The sequence below is a fragment of the Podarcis filfolensis genome (genome assembly GCF_964270895.1).
Source record: "Podarcis filfolensis genome assembly, chromosome: 1".
NCBI lineage: Eukaryota > Metazoa > Chordata > Lepidosauria > Squamata > Lacertidae > Podarcis > Podarcis filfolensis.
Window position 1 is genome coordinate 95993805 of NC_139604.1, and position 18988 is coordinate 96012792.

Consider the following 18988-nt stretch of genomic DNA (forward strand, 5'->3'; position numbering starts at 1 on the left):
CCTCTGCGGCAGAGCCATTGGCCTCTTAATCAAGCCGGCGGACTGCTCCGCCTTCAGATTGGTCAGCGGCCCTGTCAGTTTTTCCCTTGGTTGAAGCTGCCGCACACACGCACAGCCGCTTTGGTTGTGAATGGGTCGGGAAGGCGAGCGCGTCTTAAGGGGGAAGGGGGAGTTCAATGTGAGGCAGCAGCAGCAGCAGCAGCAGCAGCAGCGACTGCCTGGGGGCCAAGGGCGGGCGGGGGATGTGAGTTTAGCAGAAGGCAGCCGCAGAAGCAGGACTGGGCATCCTCTCTTTTCCTCTGCACCTGCGGCAATAGCTGAGCCCAGGAGCGGGCTGCACTTCTCACAAGGTAAATAACAACCCTTTATTTGTCTGTTTGTGGGGGTAACTCTCTCTTCCCAAGTTCCCTGCAGTGTCGCCTCTTGCCAAGATATGGATAACCCTCTGGAGGGAAGGAAGCAGACTTTGCTCCCCTCCCCAAAAATCGACATTCAGCTCCAGGGAAGAGATGAAATCCGTACGGTCAGCACCTTTCTTTCCCCCCAGTGCAAACATCTGCCATCGCCTGTCCTTCCTGCATCACGCCGCTTTTCTCCTGCAGCTCTTATTAACCGCATTTCCTAATGCATGATGTGGCTTTCTGGATCACCAATTACAACTGCACAAGGGGCTCCCCTCCTTGCCACTGTAGCTCTAGCCTGGCCGAGCGCGGGACCCGAAGAGGGCAAGAGGTAGCTGCACACAGTTTGCCTTCCCTAAAGCGGCTGCGGATCCCCTTCGTGCTCTAGGTGGGCTAGAGAGCGGAAAGCACATGATTAATGTTTACAGTCTCTCCAGCAGTCTATTAACACTCAAGGTGCTACGGGAGCCACACTGGGAAACAGGCAGCAGACCAGCCCTGCTTTGAATGGCAGTATTTGCATGTCCCTGGGTGTAATAGAGCATCACACGCAAATAACTAGTTGAAGGGGGGGAAACTTGGTGAATTATTATTTTTTGAGGTGCATACACTAGAGGCAGGTAGATATCAATATCTGCTTTTCTCCCTTTCCAGTCTAACCAAGTTCAAAGTACTTGCTACCATGCAAGTCAGCATAAGGAAAGGGACTTTTTAGACAGTCTAGTGAAAAGAGCATCGATGGAAGAATCATGTGCAACTGCGTTCCTGGTTTTGCCTCTCTTGCTGTATGTCAAGATTATCTCCGGCTCATTTATACTTTATTGATTTTGCCAAAAAACATATAAACACTGGGGATGATGTGGCATCCTTCTGTGGTTAGAGTTGAAGGTGGAGCAACAGACTGAGGTGCCTCACAGAACAAAGCATCCTAAAATGTAGAGCGTCAAAAATGTCACATCAGTAAGTAGAGAAGGGCAGGTGCTAATTAGATGTTATGAACAAATGCACTTATTAGAGCCCCAGTACATTTTTGTAAGAAAAGGAAAGCAGCTGTTTGGGTTTGGGGAAGAATTTGGAATGAAGAAGTAAATCTATCATTTAGTATATCGCAACAGACAGACCTGCTAAAACAGACATACGTAGCTAAAAAGCATGGTCGTTAAAACAAATACTTATTTAAAATACAATATGATACAAAAATAAAAATATGAGATACAAATTGCAGTTGAATTGAAAGTATCATCTCATGATGCACTTGAGTAAAGAAGAGGAACATGGCCACTAAATCTGTTATTAACTTGTTTGTACTAGCCAAGGAAGATTAATTTATAACTTAAATTTGTTATATTCTTCTCTATTAAGATTGCATTCAAAAAAGTCCTGGCCCAAAGTTTCAACTACTTTGATAACGCCTTTCCCATATTGTGGAAGGGGGACAGTTAAATCTGTCCCTAGAAAAAGAGATGGTGATACTTGAGGATCATCAAAGTATTCAGATATCTAGCATATTTAGGAAATTCAAAAGTTAAACCAAAATATATTGTAGAGCAAGTGAATGAAGAAGGAATTGAGGAAGGGTGGATGCTTAAAACTTTACCTACTTACAATTTTTTCTGCTTCAGATGACTCACAGGTTACTTCCCCTGTCCCATGGGGATCAAAAAGAAAAGGAAACACACATTGGGGAAAAGATTAGGGGATGGGGAGGGATTTGAAGTGGAAAATGTGTGGACCAGGATGAAGTTGAGCACTTCCCTCTCCCACTCTTCTTCTTGCCAAATTTGCCTCCCTCTCCTACTCATCTGCATGTCAAATTTACCACTCCCAAGCTTTTTAAAAACCGTGATAATCCACCCGCAAAATAGCAATGTCGAGTTTGAAGTGAGTCGCCTTGTAGAGTGATACAGTACTCCCATTGTTAGCTATTTTTGTAGATACAGATACTCAGGCTGCAACACTCGGAAGGTCTTTTTGGATGATCAAGTTTGATGGTGGGGGGACCGTCTGCTTGTCAATCAACTGATGTCACAATGACATCAGGTGTCCTGTTTTCCCCTGCGTGGTGATTTGAAATGAAACCACATGGGTACACTCCATAAGGTGCTAGCAATGTTTGTCGAGTGCTGTCAAGCGCTGTGCACAAGGCCCTTGCAAGCCCTTATGATCATCAAGTCATGTGGAGCCCCATGGAAGCTCAGATTGGCAGTGCCCACAACCCCACCTGATATCGTATATATGACATGAAGTGTGTGGCAGGTGGGTGTGGCTTAGTCAAGATAGCCTCACAGGCCAAATTGGAAGGCCTCTAGGTTTCCCACCACTGCCCTTGTGCATACAGGAGCTCTAATGAATGCACCTGGTCTGTGGTGGAGCCTGCTGGCCTATCCCACTAGCAGCATGGACAAGAGGGAAGGCTGGACCAAGAACCCCAAGGAGAAGCTTAAGGAAGAATTCAGTTCCTATTTGCCCCCATCATTGCTGTCCAAGCATGGAATACATTGCCAAGTACGATTTCAAAACTAGTATCCCAGATTGATATGTATTCATTCTAAAAGAATGCCAGAATCTTCATTTGTTCTGCCATCTTCCTTGGTATGAATTGAACCATCCACAACACATGTATGTGCAGAACTTTGCCTGGGGTGAAAATGTGAGAAACACAGATTTTTCTCCCTTGAAAGTGCTGGTGATGACCTTTAAACTCCTAATTTGTTTAGGCCCAGTCCTGATGGTTCCCCTTCTCCGATACAAGCCTGCCCACTTGTGATGGTATGTGCCATCTTGTACGGAAAGGTGAAAGATTTCTCATGCTTACAAAATACCCTTGGCAGCCCAGTTAGGTGATTATACTTCTCAATGCTGTGCATTTTTTAATGTGCCAAAGGGTGCAACCCACTTCCCATCTGTTTTGCAGTAGACCTGAATCATTCAAATGAACTAGGAAGACTGTGTATTAGATATGCTGCTGTAATGGTTTATCTGGCCCAGGACTGTCAATCTCCTCCTGCAGTAGGTCTTGGGGATCTCTAAGATTCACTGTTCATATTAGTTTGGCAGTGTGCAATCTACTGCAGAGCCATTCTGTGACACACCACAAAATTAATTTAAGAAGCCTTGGATCACACCGGGGGGGGGGGGGGAATACTGCAGCTTCTCCCATGACATTGCCAACTGTTGGGAAATTGGGATAAGATGCCCTCCTGAATGGGTCTGAGGTTCTCGCATTCATTCATTCATTCATTCGTTCATTCAGTAATTTGTGTACTGCTTTTCATAAAGGAAAAAAAAAATCACAAAGCATTTTGCAAAAAGCCAACACCAAAATTAAACACTATAATGTAAACAATAAATTTTATACACTTGAAATAGAAACAGTACAATAAAATGTCCCAAAATATCAAAACATCATAAAGCCCACAGAATTAGATAGCAGCATCATTTTAAAATCTGTTGATAAGAGCAGCTATCCATTCAAATAGCTATATTTGACTAGTAGCAAATATTGCCTCATGTCAAATTTGCCTCTCCCAAGCTTTTTAAAAATAGCAACAAGCCCTCCTCAGAATAGCAAAGCAGGGTTTGAAGTATGGGGTGGGTAGTCTTGTGAAGTCATACATCCTTTGATAGATACCTGTGTACATACATATACACAAAGACTTCATGGTGTAGTTGTTTCACCTGACTTCCAACGTAGCAGTCAAACTGCACTAACACTTACCATACTTTATTTGAAATTCATGCTGTCCATGGGGTCCTGTAACATAATTATTTATTCTTACCCAAAGAGTTCCAGATTTTTGGACAGATATGACTTGGCCATGGTACTCCATGCTCTGGTAATTTCCAGATTGGATTATTGCAATGTGCTCCATGTGGGGCTGCCCTTGAAGACAACTTTGAAACTTCCGCTGGTCCAAAATGCAGCAGCCAGATTACTGACTGAGGTTTTCTTTAGAACTCCTATAACCCCAGTTCTAAATAGCTGCATTGCTGGCCTGTTCATTTCCAGGCTCATGCTAGTATAATATCTGAGAGAGCCTCATGCTAGTATAATATCTGAGAAAGCCCCGCCCTTTGTAGCTACAGACCCTCTCAGGTGTTAAGAGGAGGCCCTCTTGGTAGTTTCACTGTCCTCTGAGGTTTGGAGTGATGGTGGCTCAGGAGAGAGCATTTTATGTGGCAGTCTATAAATTGTTAAATTCCCTCCTCATAGAGGTGTGTCTGGCACCTTCCATATATAGTCATACCTTGGAAGCTGAACAGAATCCGTTCCGGAAGTCCATTCGACTTCCAAAACGTTCGACCTCCAAGGCGTGGCTTCTGGTTGGCTGCAGGAGCTTCCTGCAGCCAATCAGAAGCCACAGAAGCACCGCCAGATGTTCGACTTCCAAAAGAACATTTGAAAACCGGAACACTCACTTCCGGTTTTCGATCGTGTGGGAGCCAGAACGTTCGACTTCCAAGGCATTCAAGAGCCGAGGTACAACTGTACAGCTTTTGGCAAATGCTGGATACATACCTCTTTACCTTGGCTTTTGATACCTGAGATGTGTGTTTTCAAGACTGTTATGTACTGAGTTGAATAGGATCCAAACTGCAGCAGTCTGATTGGTCCTAGAACAATAGGATTCAGAATGCAGCAGTCAGATTGGTCCTAGAACAATGCAGCAATATGATTGGTTGGCAGGAACCACCCAATCATGCTCCAGATAGAAGTGAATCCACAACCTGATTGGCTTACAGTAGAATTCCGGAATTAGCCAATCATGTGCAGCCCATTGTGTAAATAATGTATATAAAGCAGATACCTTGAGGGGACTTTCATTCATTCCTCCTCACCACTATGAGCTGAATAAAGAGCATGAAATCACTTTGCGACTCTGAGTATATTTCACTGGCGACGAAGGTGGGATCCCGCTGAGCTGACTGCCACACACAGCACCGCAGCACCGCCACCTGCCGCACCGCTGCCTCGCACCGTGTATCCAGGCTTCAGCTCCGGGACACAAGGAACTCAGAATGGCAACCGACAGCAGCTTCTCGCCGTTCAACCCAGCATCTGGAGACTGGGAAGCGTATGCCTCCCGTTTCACCTTCCTCCTAGAAGCCAAAGGGGTCACCGATGAAGAAGACGCCAAGAAGAGGGCGATATTCTTCAGCGTCTGCGGAGAGGAGACGTTTGAAATCGCCCGGGCTCTCCTTGCACCCGAAGACGTCGCTACTGTTCCATACAAAACAATAATGGAACAGCTGAAGGGGCACTTTTCGCCACAGCCCTCTGTGGTGGCTCGTCGAAATGCCTTCTATGCTAAGCGGCAAGCCCCTGGGGAAACCATAACTGGGTTTGTGACCTCTCTCCGCCAAGCTGCCCGGTTCTGCAACTTCTCAGAGCTGGAGAACATGCTTCGTGACCGCCTCGTCGGTGGCCTGAAGGATGAGAAGCTGCAACGACGCCTCTACGCTAAGAAGGACCTAACGTTCCAGGTCGCTCTGGAGGAGGCCCTGGCAACGGAAGCTGCCGAGAGGTCGACGCAAGAGGCACGGCCGAGCCAGCCGTCCCAACCGAGGGTCCACCACGAAGACCTCACCGACGACTCAGGATCCAACAGGGAGGAGGTGCGCCGAGTACAGCAGCGCACTCAAGCAGCCCACATACCACAGCTGCCTCGACGAGAAGCAGGGAACTGCGCAAGCTGTGGAGAAAGTCACGAGAGGAGGACCTGCCGTTTCCGCAACGCAGAGTGCAGGCAGTGCAGAAAATTGGGACACATCGCCCGGGTGTGTCGAGCTCGGCCCACCCGACGCCAGGCATCAGATGACCAATCCAAGAGCCCCAGGTCCCGGGGCCCAACACACCAAGGCAACTCGACGGAGCTCACGGACTTCCAGGTATACCAGTTGCCCCACCCCAACGTAGAGAAAATTTATGTAGAGGTACAGATAGAGGGGGCCCCATGCCGCATGGAGCTTGACACGGGTTCAACTCTATCCATAATCTCGGCAAGGACCTTAAGGAAACTGTGTCCTACTGGGGGTCCCAAACTCAGGCCGGCCCCATTCACCCTCCGGGACTTCCAGAAACGTAAGGTCCCCACAATGGGGGTGGGGACCTTCAGGGTGCAATACCGAGGGCGGACGCGGCAACTGGACTTGCTTGTGGTCAAGGGCCCCTACATTAGCTTACTGGGATTGGCATGGTTTGGACCACTGGGGCTAGCCGTCACCGGGGTGAACCACACGAGCTTACAAGTGGACGTGGACGCCATATGCAAGGAATTTCCGGGGGTTTTTGATGGGAAATTGGGACAGTATACGGGCCCCCCCATTGCTCTACAGCTTGACCCCGCAGTACGACCAGTCAGGCTCAAGGCCCGCCGGGTCCCGTTCGCCCTGAAACCCCGTATAGACGAGGAATTGGACCGACTCGTGGAGCAAGGCGTGCTGGAGCCGGTGCCTAATGCCCCCTGGGAAACCCCAATCGTCACACCCGTCAAGCCGAATGGTTCGGTCCGCATCTGCGCAGACTACAAATGTACCATAAACAAGGCCCTCACGGCCCATGCATACCCAGTGCCAGTGGTCAGCCATGTCCTTGCCACCCTGGCTGGGTCGAAAATTTTTGGCAAGCTGGACTTGGCCCAAGCATATCAACAACTGCCAGTAGATGAGGCCACAGCAGAGGCACAGACGATTGTGACGCACAGAGGAGCGTTCAGGGTAAAGCGGCTGCAATTCGGTGTCAGCGTGGCACCAGGCATATTCCAGAATCTAATGGACTCTCTCCTTAAAGGGATTCCTGGCGTCACCCCCTTCTTCGATGATGTGTTGATTGCCGGGCCCACACCAGAGGAGTTTGAGGACCGCCTCCGCACCGTTCTGCACCGTTTCCAGACGGCGGGTCTCAAGGTGAAGCGGGAAAAATGTCTACTAGGAGTGCCTCAGGTGGACTTTCTGGGATTTATGGTGGACGCAGAAGGGGTCCACCCGACTGGGGACAAGGTACGGGCCATTTGTGATGCCCCAGCGCCCAAGAACAAGACTGAACTTCAGGCCTTCTTGGGACTATTGAACTTTTACCATTCCTTCCTTCCCCACAAGGCGGCGGTAGCGGAGCCCCTACACAGACTCCTGGACAAGCGGGCCCCTTGGGTGTGGGGCCAGCGCCAGGAGGCCGCATTCCAGGCAGTCAAGGACTTGCTTGTCTCAAACTCGGTCTTGGCACACTTCGACGAGAGGCTGCCGGTGGTGCTAGCATGCGACGCCTCACCCTATGGCATTGGCGCTGTCCTGGGACACCAACTCCCGGATGGAAGAGAGGTACCGGTGGCATACTTTTCCCAGACACTCAACGCAACCGAGCGGAACTACTCACAAATCGACAAGGAGGGTCTGGCAATCGTGAAGGGAGTAAAAAAATTCCATGATTTCTTGTACGGGCGGCCCTTCACCGTGGTGACTGACCACAAGCCCTTGCTTGGCTTGTTTGCCTCCGAAAAGCAGACCCCCCAAGTGCTGTCTCCTCGTGTCCTCAGGTGGTCAATTTTCCTTGCCAGCTACCAGTATGCACTGATTCACCGCCCTGGGAAGGCGATGGGCCATGCGGACGCCCTCAGCAGGCTACCACTACCGGAAACAGGCCCCGACCCAGCACCTGCACAAGAGGTTATGAGCCTGGAGCTGCTTCCCGACCGCCCCATTCAGGCACAAGAAGTTGCACACCATTCCAAGAAAGATAGGGTCATCTCCCGCGTCCTGGACTGGGTGTGGAGGGGATGGCCCAGCAGCAGCCCCGGGCCAGAATTCGCCGGCTACACAACCCGCAAACATGAACTGTCGGCCCACAAGGGGTGCCTGTTATGGGGAAGCAGGGTCGTTGTTCCCCAGCCCCTCCGCAAAAGGGTCCTCACAGCCCTACATGAGACACACCCAGGGGTAGTAAGAATGAAGGCCCTTGCCAGGAGTTATGTGTGGTGGCCGGGGATCGACGGAGAGATAGAGGCCTGGGTCAAACACTGCCAGGCCTGCCAAGAATCCCGCCCAGATCCCCCAAGGGCCCCAGTCCAGTCCTGGGAGTCCGCCCGAGCACCATGGTCACGCCTGCATGTGGACTTCGCTGGCCCCTTTCAGGGGAAAACATTCTTCATAGTGGTGGACTCCTACACCAAATGGCTGGAAGTCGCACTGGTACCGTCCACTTCTACGTCCGCAGCCATCCGGGTACTACGCAGGCTGTTTGCAACCCACGGGCTCCCTGACACTCTCGTCTCAGACAACGGGACTGCATTTACGTCAGGAGAATTCCAAACCTTCACAGCGCGGAACGCCATCCGCCACATCCGTTCGGCGCCATTCCACCCTGCCACCAATGGCCAAGCAGAACGCATGGTGCGGACCACCAAGGACACCCTTCGCCGCATGACGCAAGGGGATTGGGAGTACCGCCTTGCCACATTCCTCCTAGCACAACACAGCACCCCCAGCTCAACGACTGGCCGGAGCCCCGCTGAACTACTAATGGGTCGGCGCCTTGCAATCAGATTGGACCGCCTTCACCCCGATAGAGCTCAGGATGAGGTAGTGGTGGGGGAAGGCAGGAACCCCCGGACCTTCGAGGCCCAGGACCCAGTGTACGCAAAGAATTTTGGGGCAGGCCCAGCATGGGTACCCGCCACAGTCACCAGGGTCACTGGTCCCGTGTCGTACGAGGTGCTAACGGATGGGGGGCAATGCTGGCGCCGCCACTGCGACCAGATACGGCGACGATTCCCGGGAGAAAACCAGGAGGAGGAAAGGTCAGAGGAGTCCCAAGGGAACAGAGGGGCAGTGAGGCCCATAGAGCAGGAGGGGCCAGCAGGAGAGGCAGAATCAGTAAATACAGAGAGGACCCGCGAAGCCAAAAGGACACCGGAACCAGAACCACGACTGAGCGAGCCGGTTGCACCAGACCAGACAGGCCCATCACAGCCAGCATCCTTGGAACATGAGCCAGAACCTGAACCCCGGACCAGGGAACACCCCAGGCCGCAACGCACACGTAGGCCACCGGCGTACCTCGAGGACTATGAATGCGACCTCCCGGGCAGGACTGGAACTTAGAGGGGAGGGGTGTTATGTACTGAGTTGAATAGGATCCAAACTGCAGCAGTCTGATTGGTCCTAGAACAATAGGATTCAGAATGCAGCAGTCAGATTGGTCCTAGAACAATGCAGCAATATGATTGGTTGGCAGGAACCACCCAATCATGCTCCAGATAGAAGTGAATCCACAACCTGATTGGCTTACAGTAGAATTCCGGAATTAGCCAATCATGTGCAGCCCATTGTGTAAATAATGTATATAAAGCAGATACCTTGAGGGGACTTTCATTCATTCCTCCTCACCACTATGAGCTGAATAAAGAGCATGAAATCACTTTGCGACTCTGAGTATATTTCAAAGACACACCCTATTCCTGTGACTGGAATTGGTTTTCAGCTGTTTTTACTACAGATTTTTAAATTGATGTAACCTGCCTTGGGACCTGATGATCATAATAGCAATGTTTGGCCAAGTACGGTAGGTTTTTTTTAAGGCTTCCCACCTGAGTTTTCCTTTCTGACTAGCTTGATATAACCAGCACCACAGAAGCTGTTTGTGTTATTAGAGTGCTACATTTTTGGTTAGCGCCTTCAGACTGCTACAATTCATTATCCCTGATGATGTAGAGCTATTGGCTTTAGGCTTCTTGCTAATTGCATTTGTATGTCACAATAATTTGCCTAGATCTGTGTAAAAATCAATAGCAGACACACGTATTCTCTTCAGCGCAGCCGGTTACAAGAATGTAGTGCTTTTAACACATCTTCCAGATATTTGTTAACAATGTTGTTATCAGATATTGATATGAATAAACCCTCTTTCAAAGCAACTAAGTCAATGCTCCCACTATTTATTTTTTAAAGTTACTTTTGATGGTTAGTTAAGCTGTGATACTTAGTACATTGGGGGGAGGATTTCCAGTCAAAAACGTACTCCCTTCCTTAACTAAAAAGTATTCTTTGGAGGGCGGGAAATCAGTAATTGATGTATTAGATAATTAGAAGTACTTTTTTATAATAAGCTATGCTGTTTCATAATTTACTGTGCAAATGCAAAACTTGTTTATGATCTCTTATTTAAATGCATCTGGATTTTTAAGATTTCCATCTCTGAAATGCTGAGAGCAAGTTACAAATATTTCACTCAGAAAATGAAAAAGGTAGAACAAATCAAAGATCGATGTGACACATTGCCCTCCTTGAGGAGTGTAAGCCAGTGAAACTGCCTCTTTATATCAATTCCCCTGCCCTTGTGAGGATTGGTATAGAAGAAGGTGAAATGGGTGGCCTCAGTTGAGCTTGAACCAGCATGGTGTTGTGGTTAGAAAGCTGGACTTGGAGTATAAATATCTGGGTTCAATTCCCTATACAACCACAAAGCTGACTGGCTGACCACAGGCCAATCAACACCTCTCAGCTTCATTCACAGAATTATTTTGAGTAAAAAATTTGCAGAGGTGTGAAGTTTCAGAGGTTGAAACTAGTACAGTGTATTGTGTTTGCAAAACAAAACACAGCTACTACTTCCCAGTCTTGGGATGAGGGCTCTTCTCTCCACCCCCACCCCCTGAAGATACCATCTGTAGCCTCCTAATAGGCTTTAAGAATGACCGAGAAGCTGGAAATAATAAAATGAAAATTCCCATATGGAGAAACAGTAACAACTGAATGTAGAAGAATGATGTCATGTTAATGCCACAATGTCTACTAATTTCAAATCTAAAATATTATTGCGTGGACACTATTTTTCAGGGAACCTTGCAGTTTTTCAGAGGCTTTCCTCAGTGATAAGATTAGCCATGGTAGAGAACATCCCTGAAAGAGAACTTGCTCACTGCTACCCATGTTCCTCCATAACATGCCTGCAGGGGGATATTGGGTGTGTACTAGGGTGCACATGTGATGGGCACACAGCATTGGTTGTGCCCAACAGGCCTGATCAGTGCCGCTTTGTGCCATTGCAGAATGTGTTTCAGACTCTTTTGCCCTGTACAAGGTTTGTTGACAGATGATTTGATGAGGAAAAAGCTCCCTGAAGAGGAAAGTTTGAAAGCAACAGCTCTAGGAATTCTAGAATTGATATTATAGACGCAGTCCCTTACTTGAATAAATGTTTTGGATACTTTAGTTTGCTTAAAATGCTGTGCTGAAAAATTCTCCCATGTATTAACAACCATCCCCCACAAATTAATCAGAAAAGAAATGGTATTCAAAAATTTTCAAAAGAGAAAAAAATGAAATTCTCAAGGGTGGGGTGCAGGTTTGGGGTTTTTTTTGTACATACCTTATTTTTGAGTTCGCTGAGGGGTGTTTGTGAGGGAACTTACTTTCATTTGTCAAATCACCTCATTAGTGGTCCGCACTCTGCAGCCAGAACACCCATTAATGCCCAGGGAAAACCATCATGAGGCCATTCCTCCTGTAGGGCTTTTTATTAGATCAGGAACCATCGACATCTAGGGAGGCTGCAGAGTGCCGAAGAAATGGGTACTATAAAAAATTCTTTTAAAAATGTACACACTTCCCCCAGCCACATTGCAAGAATAACTTCTCAAGGTTCCCAACCCATTGAAATTCTGATCAAATTCTAAAGTGTCCTGGAAATGAGGCAGAAAAATGAAAGCCCCTTTCACAGGGCTGGCAGGGGCAGACACTGAAAAAATTAGACAACAGATTTTAGAAAGACATAAGAAGGGCTCTGCTGGATCAGGCCAGTTGCCCATCTGGTACAGCTTTCTGCTCTCACAGTGACCAACCAGATGCCTATGGGAAGTCCCGCAAACAGGATCTGAGTGCAACATCACTTGTGATTCCTAGCTACTGGCATTCAGAGGCATTTCAACGCAGCACCGGTTCTTTCATTGCACTGAGCAAGCAGAACTGACTAGCACGCATCATCAACACAAAATGACTGTGGCTGGCAAGCTACAATGCATTCGTTTATTAATACAGTGGTACCTCAGGTTACATACGCTTCAGGTTACATATGCTTCAGGTTACAGACTCCGCTAACCCAGAAATAGTGCTTCAGGTTAAGAACTTTGCTTCAGGATGAGAACAGAAATTGTGCTCCGGCAGCACGGCAGCAGCAGAAGGCCCCATTAGCTAAAGTGGTGCTTCAGGTTAAGAACAGTTTCAGGTTAAGTACAGACCTCCGGAACGAATTAAGTACTTAACCAGAGGTACCACTGTATCAGCTTATAATAATGAAATCTTGATGCAGGCTTTGCACTGAAAGAAGCCCTTAGTTTACACTTCCAGAAATGGTGCTGTGATCGCTACGAACAAGTATCCCTTCCAGTGCTTTACAACTGAGTCAAGAGCCACCATTCAGATTCCCCACGTGTCCCTGATGTGGTGTTGCTCTGCTACATCAGGAGCATTGTGGAATTTCCATTGGGAGCCACCAGTGCTGGTTAAAAGGTTTGGTGCCCACTGTTTAAGTAAGGCAGGGAGAGGAGTGTGATGAAGGAGGGGCCTTGGAAGGACATTTTGCCATAGGCGCCCTTGAACCTGCAGCTTGTTCTGCCTGGGAATCTGTAAACACAGGCATCCATAAGCTGTTAGAACATGATTTCTATAATGTGCCCTTTGTATGGCTTGTTAACTTGGAGGAGGGTGGGGGGAGAACCCTTCTCTTAAATAGCTATTCCGTGTCAGACCTCTATATCCCGAGGCTATTGGCGTTTCCTTCTGCCTGCAATTAATTTTTTTATTTTTTTCCCTTTGGACTTTGAGATCAGCTGAATCTTACCCATGCTTCTGGGCCTGCAGTTTAGAGTAGGTAGATGTATTTTGCTGTAATATCTTTTATAATATCAAGCCTTGGGTTATTGAGTTTTGTTTTGTTTTGAGAAAAGCTTTCTGTTTTGCTTAAATAGAGCAGATGTGATGCTATACACAGTGAAGGGCGTGTTATTCATCTAATGCAGCCCTTCACCAATCTGGTGCTCTCCCAAGCAGCATAGCCTCATTTCGGAATAAATCTCAATGACATTTTAAATAAGCACTTAGGCATTTAGAAATAGCCATTTCTAAATACCCCCATTTTGAAGAACTGCTAGGTGGTTTGAAAGTCTCTTCTGCCTAGTCTTTCAGTAAGGTATGACCAGAAAAGCACTTTTTATTATAAGGGTGTGTCTGTTTGGCATTACTGTTTTGACCAAGATCTTCTAACGTAGATACTGTCAGACTCATAGAATCAAAGAATTGTAGAGTTGGAAGGGACCCCGAGGGTCATCTAGTCCAACCCCCTGCAATATAGAAATCTCAACTAAAGCATCCATGACAGACGGCCATCTCCAGATATTAGAAGGTCAAATGCCACTGGAATCAGATATGATGGGGCTTGAGCCATAAGCCCTCCTGATCAGAAATTATGTTTCAGCTGAGAGTCTTGTACAAAGGGAATATGTACAGCAAGAACAGTGTTTTTTCAAAGTATGGAAGATGATTGCACCAATCTCAAACATTGTAATTTAAACAGCAAGCAGCTGAACTGAGCAGTGGCTTCAGATCGCTAACTTAAAAGAGATTCTGCAGAATGAACAGGCACTAAAAAGCTAAACAAGTTTTGCTAATTTAAACATGCACCATTGGGTCATGACCTCAGGGTCAATACAATTAATTGTATTAGCAAAGACTGTGGCATCATGCATAAGGCTAGCCATAGATTACTAGATGGTATCCTTGTAAAAAGCAACATGCAAACAACCAATGCACAATTGATCCTTAACACACACAAAACTTTGTAACCAAAAATGGAGTTAAAGGGGGTGGGTGGGAATGCAGGTTACTATTGTCTTCATTGAAACAACATAATCTAAGTAGTATTTATAAGAATTTGGCCAGTAATGTTGTTGCTTTTCCAAAATAGTGTAGGTTTTATGCCAGCTGTTTACCATGTGGTATGATTGCTAACCTTTTGCCAAAAACTTGAGTATTTAATGCATTCCTTCTATTGAAATGTTACTGCTTCATCTTCATATACAGTGGTACCTCGGGTTAAGTACTTAATTCATTCCGGAGGTCCGTTCTTAACCTGAAACTGTTCTTAACCTGAAGCACCACTTTAGCTAATGGGGCCTCCCACTGCCACCGCGCCACCGGAGCACAATTTCTGTTCTCATCCTGAAGCAAAGTTCTTAACCTCGGGGTTAGCGGAGTATGTAACCTTAAGCGTATGTAACCTGAAGCATATGTAACCCAAGGTACCACTGTAGTCATCATGGTACACCATAAAGGAAGATGGGAAACTGATTTTTATCCGAAGATGTGTCTTAAAGTATTTGAACAGTTTTTTTATAGTCTGCATGCGAAACGTATTACTGTTTTACCAGCTAGAAAATACTGGCCTTTTAATACTATGAATAAAAACCTTACTACAGTGGTACCTCAGGTTACATACGCTTCAGGTTACATACGCTTCAGGTTACAGACTCTGCTAACCCAGAAATAGTACCTTGGGTTAAGAACTTTGCTTCAGGATGAGAACAGAAATCGTACGGCGGCGGCACGGCAGCAGCAGGAGGCCCCATTAGCTAAAGCGGTACCTCAGGTTAAGAACAGTTTCAGGTTAAGAACAGACCTCCAGAACGAATTAAGTTCTTAACCAGAGGTACCACTGTACTTTTTCAGTGCTTTTCATGACCCTCTGCTTCATTTTGCTTCTGTATTCCAAAACCATCCTTCCTGTACTTGAGACGCTACACAGATTCATTGTGGCTTATCTTGGTGATCTCCAGCCTTATGTTCTGAGTCATCCCTTTGACGCTTTATATGAGCTGGGCAAGGTTCACAAATCAACTTGTCTGCTTTGCTGCTCATAGTGGAAGTATATAGCATTTTGCATGCATAGAGCTCCGTTTTGATCTCTGATAGAGGTTGCCAAGTTTTATTTCTTCTTCCTTGAACAGTTCTGCTCTAATAATTAAAACTAGGAATCCTTTGATGTAAGCTTAGACCAGCAGTTGGCTGGGAAGAGAGTGAATGAGAACAACGTAGTATTATCCAAAAGCCTGACACCCACTTCCCCCAAAACCACATTTAAAAAGTAACATCTGACCAGAGCCATAATGATTCTGGTCAAAAGAAAGGAAAAGTGATAGAACAGCATTTCCTCTCAAATGCCAACACTTCTTCTCTTTTACCCATTTTTTCTCTCCAGATCACTGGTGTTGACCTATAAAGCCTAGAATGACCAAACACTAAAGCAAGACCACCAAACTGTGGTGCCAAACCAGTGGTTCACTAGTTTCATTCCGGTGGTTTGTGTCATGTCTGTAAACAGTACATATAGTTTAAATTCTATGGAATTAAATTGCATTAAATAAAATAAATAAAATAAAATAAATAAAATGTAATGTTGGAAATAAAAGAAGAAATAAAAATGCAGTTAAAAATCATATAACATCTAGCACAATGGCCACATCAGACAGAAGAATATTAGTAAGCGGTCCACTAAGACCTTATGGAATTTTCAAGTGGTTTATGTGTATGGAGAGGGAAGTTTGGGAACCACTGAGCTAAAGTTTTTGAAGGATTTTGAAGGCTTGTTATGAGGCTCTGCTCTGGACCTCCTCACTTATGGAACCTAGGTAGGTAGTTATCAGGGGGACACCCAGTCTATGGAAAAGCCTCCTTGAAGAAAAATGCTTGGCACCTCTTCTGTTTTTATTTTTGGCAAATTGTTTTATTTTGCATGTCAGCTTGAAGGCTGTTTCATACGTGTTCGTTATTTTGATGCTGTCTTGTGGGAAGGCGGTTTATAAATATTTTTAAATAAAGAGAGGATAATAGTAGGTGTCTCCAGATAAAATATCTTCTCCCAGCATCATTAGAGCTTTAATGCATAATTAAATAAATTTCAAGTAAGTTTATGTAAGAGAGTAGACAAACATAATAGGTTGGATCCAGACTTCAAAAACAACAACAACAAAAAACAACACCCCCCAAAACATTTAAATCAAGTGGACAAGAGAGCCTAAATAAAACTACATTGGTATAATTTTTGAAATTTGATCAAATTGATTTAAAAAAACAACCCAAAAAACCCAGTATGGTCAGGGGAACTGCCTCTTCCATACCCACACAGCTGTGTCTCCCTCAGTAGTGTGGATGGAAAATAGTGGTTTGTAGGTTTGCAAGAAGTTTTGTGAGGTGAATTATTGGAACTATTGCAAAAATGGATAAAGGGAAGGATGGTTAGTTAGTTAAGATAATTAAAGGCAATATGAATTTAAGAAATGCATAAGAAGTGGTTAAAATGGTGGATCATCAGAGGTGCTGATGGAAGTCCAAAAAAAAAAATTGTATAAGTGGTGAAGTTTTGTGGTATGTATTATAATTTATATGTTAAAATTAATTAAAATTATTATTAAAAAGGGAAGTAGTGGAATGTACATAAGCACATACACAAACACACACAAAGCCCTGTAACCCTGTAATTACAATTGTGGGAAAGCAATTGTAATTCTGTATGTAGTTTACAGTGGAAGAGCACTGAATGACAGCTTCTAGTGCTACCCCATCTGGAAGCACATCAGTATTTGGGGGAGGGCAAGAGGAATAAATTATCCTATGTACCTTGAAACAGTTTTGGGGTCTGGGTGCTGCATCATATAACAACAAGAAGATAATTGATTGTGCAAGGAATTTTCTTCAGTTGCAGTATTAGACTCTAGGAAAAGAACATGCTTGATTGCCTTATTGGTTTCCACAAGAATCTCTAGCCCTGATTGGTTGTTCTGCCTAAGCAACAAGAATTAGCCACATTGTCCTTCACGGGTTAAGTATTGAGAAGAATTGTTTTTCTGTATGCTTCCATATTATAGACCGTGAAATCATCTTGAGAACGTGTGATTTGGTCAAGCTTCTACACAGGCTCAGCATTCGGCACAAGATGTGCCTTATAAATAACACTTACATTTTTATTACACATCTTTTAATTTTGGACATTGTCCGACTCCAGTGGCGTTGTATGTGGCTAGACTTTAAGCTGTATTGGAGATTGTGCAGTCTAAGTAGTTAGCACAGAGCTCTTCCTGTGGCATTTCTGATGCTCTTTGACTCCTACTCCCATGAGCCCCAGCCAGCGGTCAGGGATGATGGGATCTGTGGTCCAAGAACACTTGTAGAGCCACAGGCTCCCCACTTAAAGTAGTGCAGATATCTGTTGGCCAGATTGTATGAGGTACTGCATCAGTTAAAAAGGATGTGCTCCTAAATTCCTGTTACTTTCACAGAAAAATTGGGCAGTTGTAAAAAACAGAGACGCATCTAGATAATTTTGTATATGGAAGAAAAGCAAAGGCATTTTCCAGGGAACTAGCAGTACTGACAATTGTGGAAAAAGGGAAACCATGATCTTTTTGCATCACATTTGTCAAAATCCTATTGAGATGTATGATCTCGTCAGATGTTTCATAAGTACTGTACATGGTAAAAGCAATTGCCTGTTGCTTTTGCTGTTGCTCGAGAAAGAAGAGCATATTGAACAGTGTACGCCAAAATGACCTGGAACTGGAATTGAGCATATTATGCATGTAGCATGGTTAAATTAAATTAGAAAGAGCCATAATGTAATCACTGTGTCCCTAGCTTCCGCAGTGCTGCTAGTACACACTCATCTATCATACTCTTATCAATATAATACAGTATGTCAAACTAGATTGGAAAGCAAAAAACAGGCAATAAATGTTTTGGTTGAAATCCACATTTAGAAAGAAATGTTTTCTGTGCTAAATAAAACTGATCTTAAAAGCTTTGTAAGTCATGCCAATTTCCAATTTATATATTTTAAGCTCTTTCTTCTTCTTCTTCTTCTTCTTCTTCTTCTTCTTCTTCTTCTTCTTCAATTTGGTTTTATGCAAAGATCTCACTGGGTGGCCTTTGGTAACCTACTTTAAGAATACAGTATCCCCTCACAGTTTGTGGACTGTGATATTAATATGGATGAATAACATTGAGCACTTAGGAGAAATGCTATTTATATGTGCACAGAGGCACTTCCTCTCCCTCCCATCTCTATACCTCCCCCCCCCCCAAAAAAAAAACTGCCCTAGAGAGTTGGAGGAACAATCTAGAACAGATTTGGGAGAGCACAGGGAGAGGAAGTCCTCCTATGCTGGCAGAAGTCCTTGCGCTGATAATAGGTTCATAGAAATGTAGAGATGAAAGGAACCCCAAGGGCCATTTAGTCCAACCCCCTGCAATGGGACAACTTTGTTGGACAGAACTCTGTATTAGGAAAGTTCCATATAAAGTGCTCTTCTTGAGCACAAAGCAGAGATACCCAGTGCTTGACTTCTCAGAATAACATTCGCTAGGGCTTCGTTCACATGGCAGTTTGTTCTATTTTTTCTGACATTTCCCTAGCTGGTAATTTCTGCATTAAAATTGAGGTTTCATATGAGTAAAAACCACTTCTAGAAAACTAATGGAATACAGCACATTTTTAATGCACATTTTCCAGAAAAAATCCATTTGCAGCCCCTTTAACTCAGAAGATC

At 45.3% G+C, this 18988-nt stretch overlaps 1 protein-coding gene and 1 long non-coding RNA gene across 2 annotated transcripts in view; both read left to right on the forward strand.

The window, feature by feature from the left end:
- LOC310767021 overlaps positions 1-18988 on the forward strand; it is a 962895-nt gene that overhangs the window by 792776 nt on the left and 151131 nt on the right. The gene's annotated exons all lie outside the window — the stretch shown is intronic.
- Positions 237-18988, forward strand: part of LOC310762794 (formin-1-like) — a 43992-nt gene continuing 25240 nt past the window's right edge. Inside the window, exon 1 of the mRNA XM_083614285.1 lies at positions 237-350. The gene's annotated coding sequence lies outside the window, so the exon portion shown is untranslated. The remainder of the gene's footprint in view (positions 351-18988) is intronic.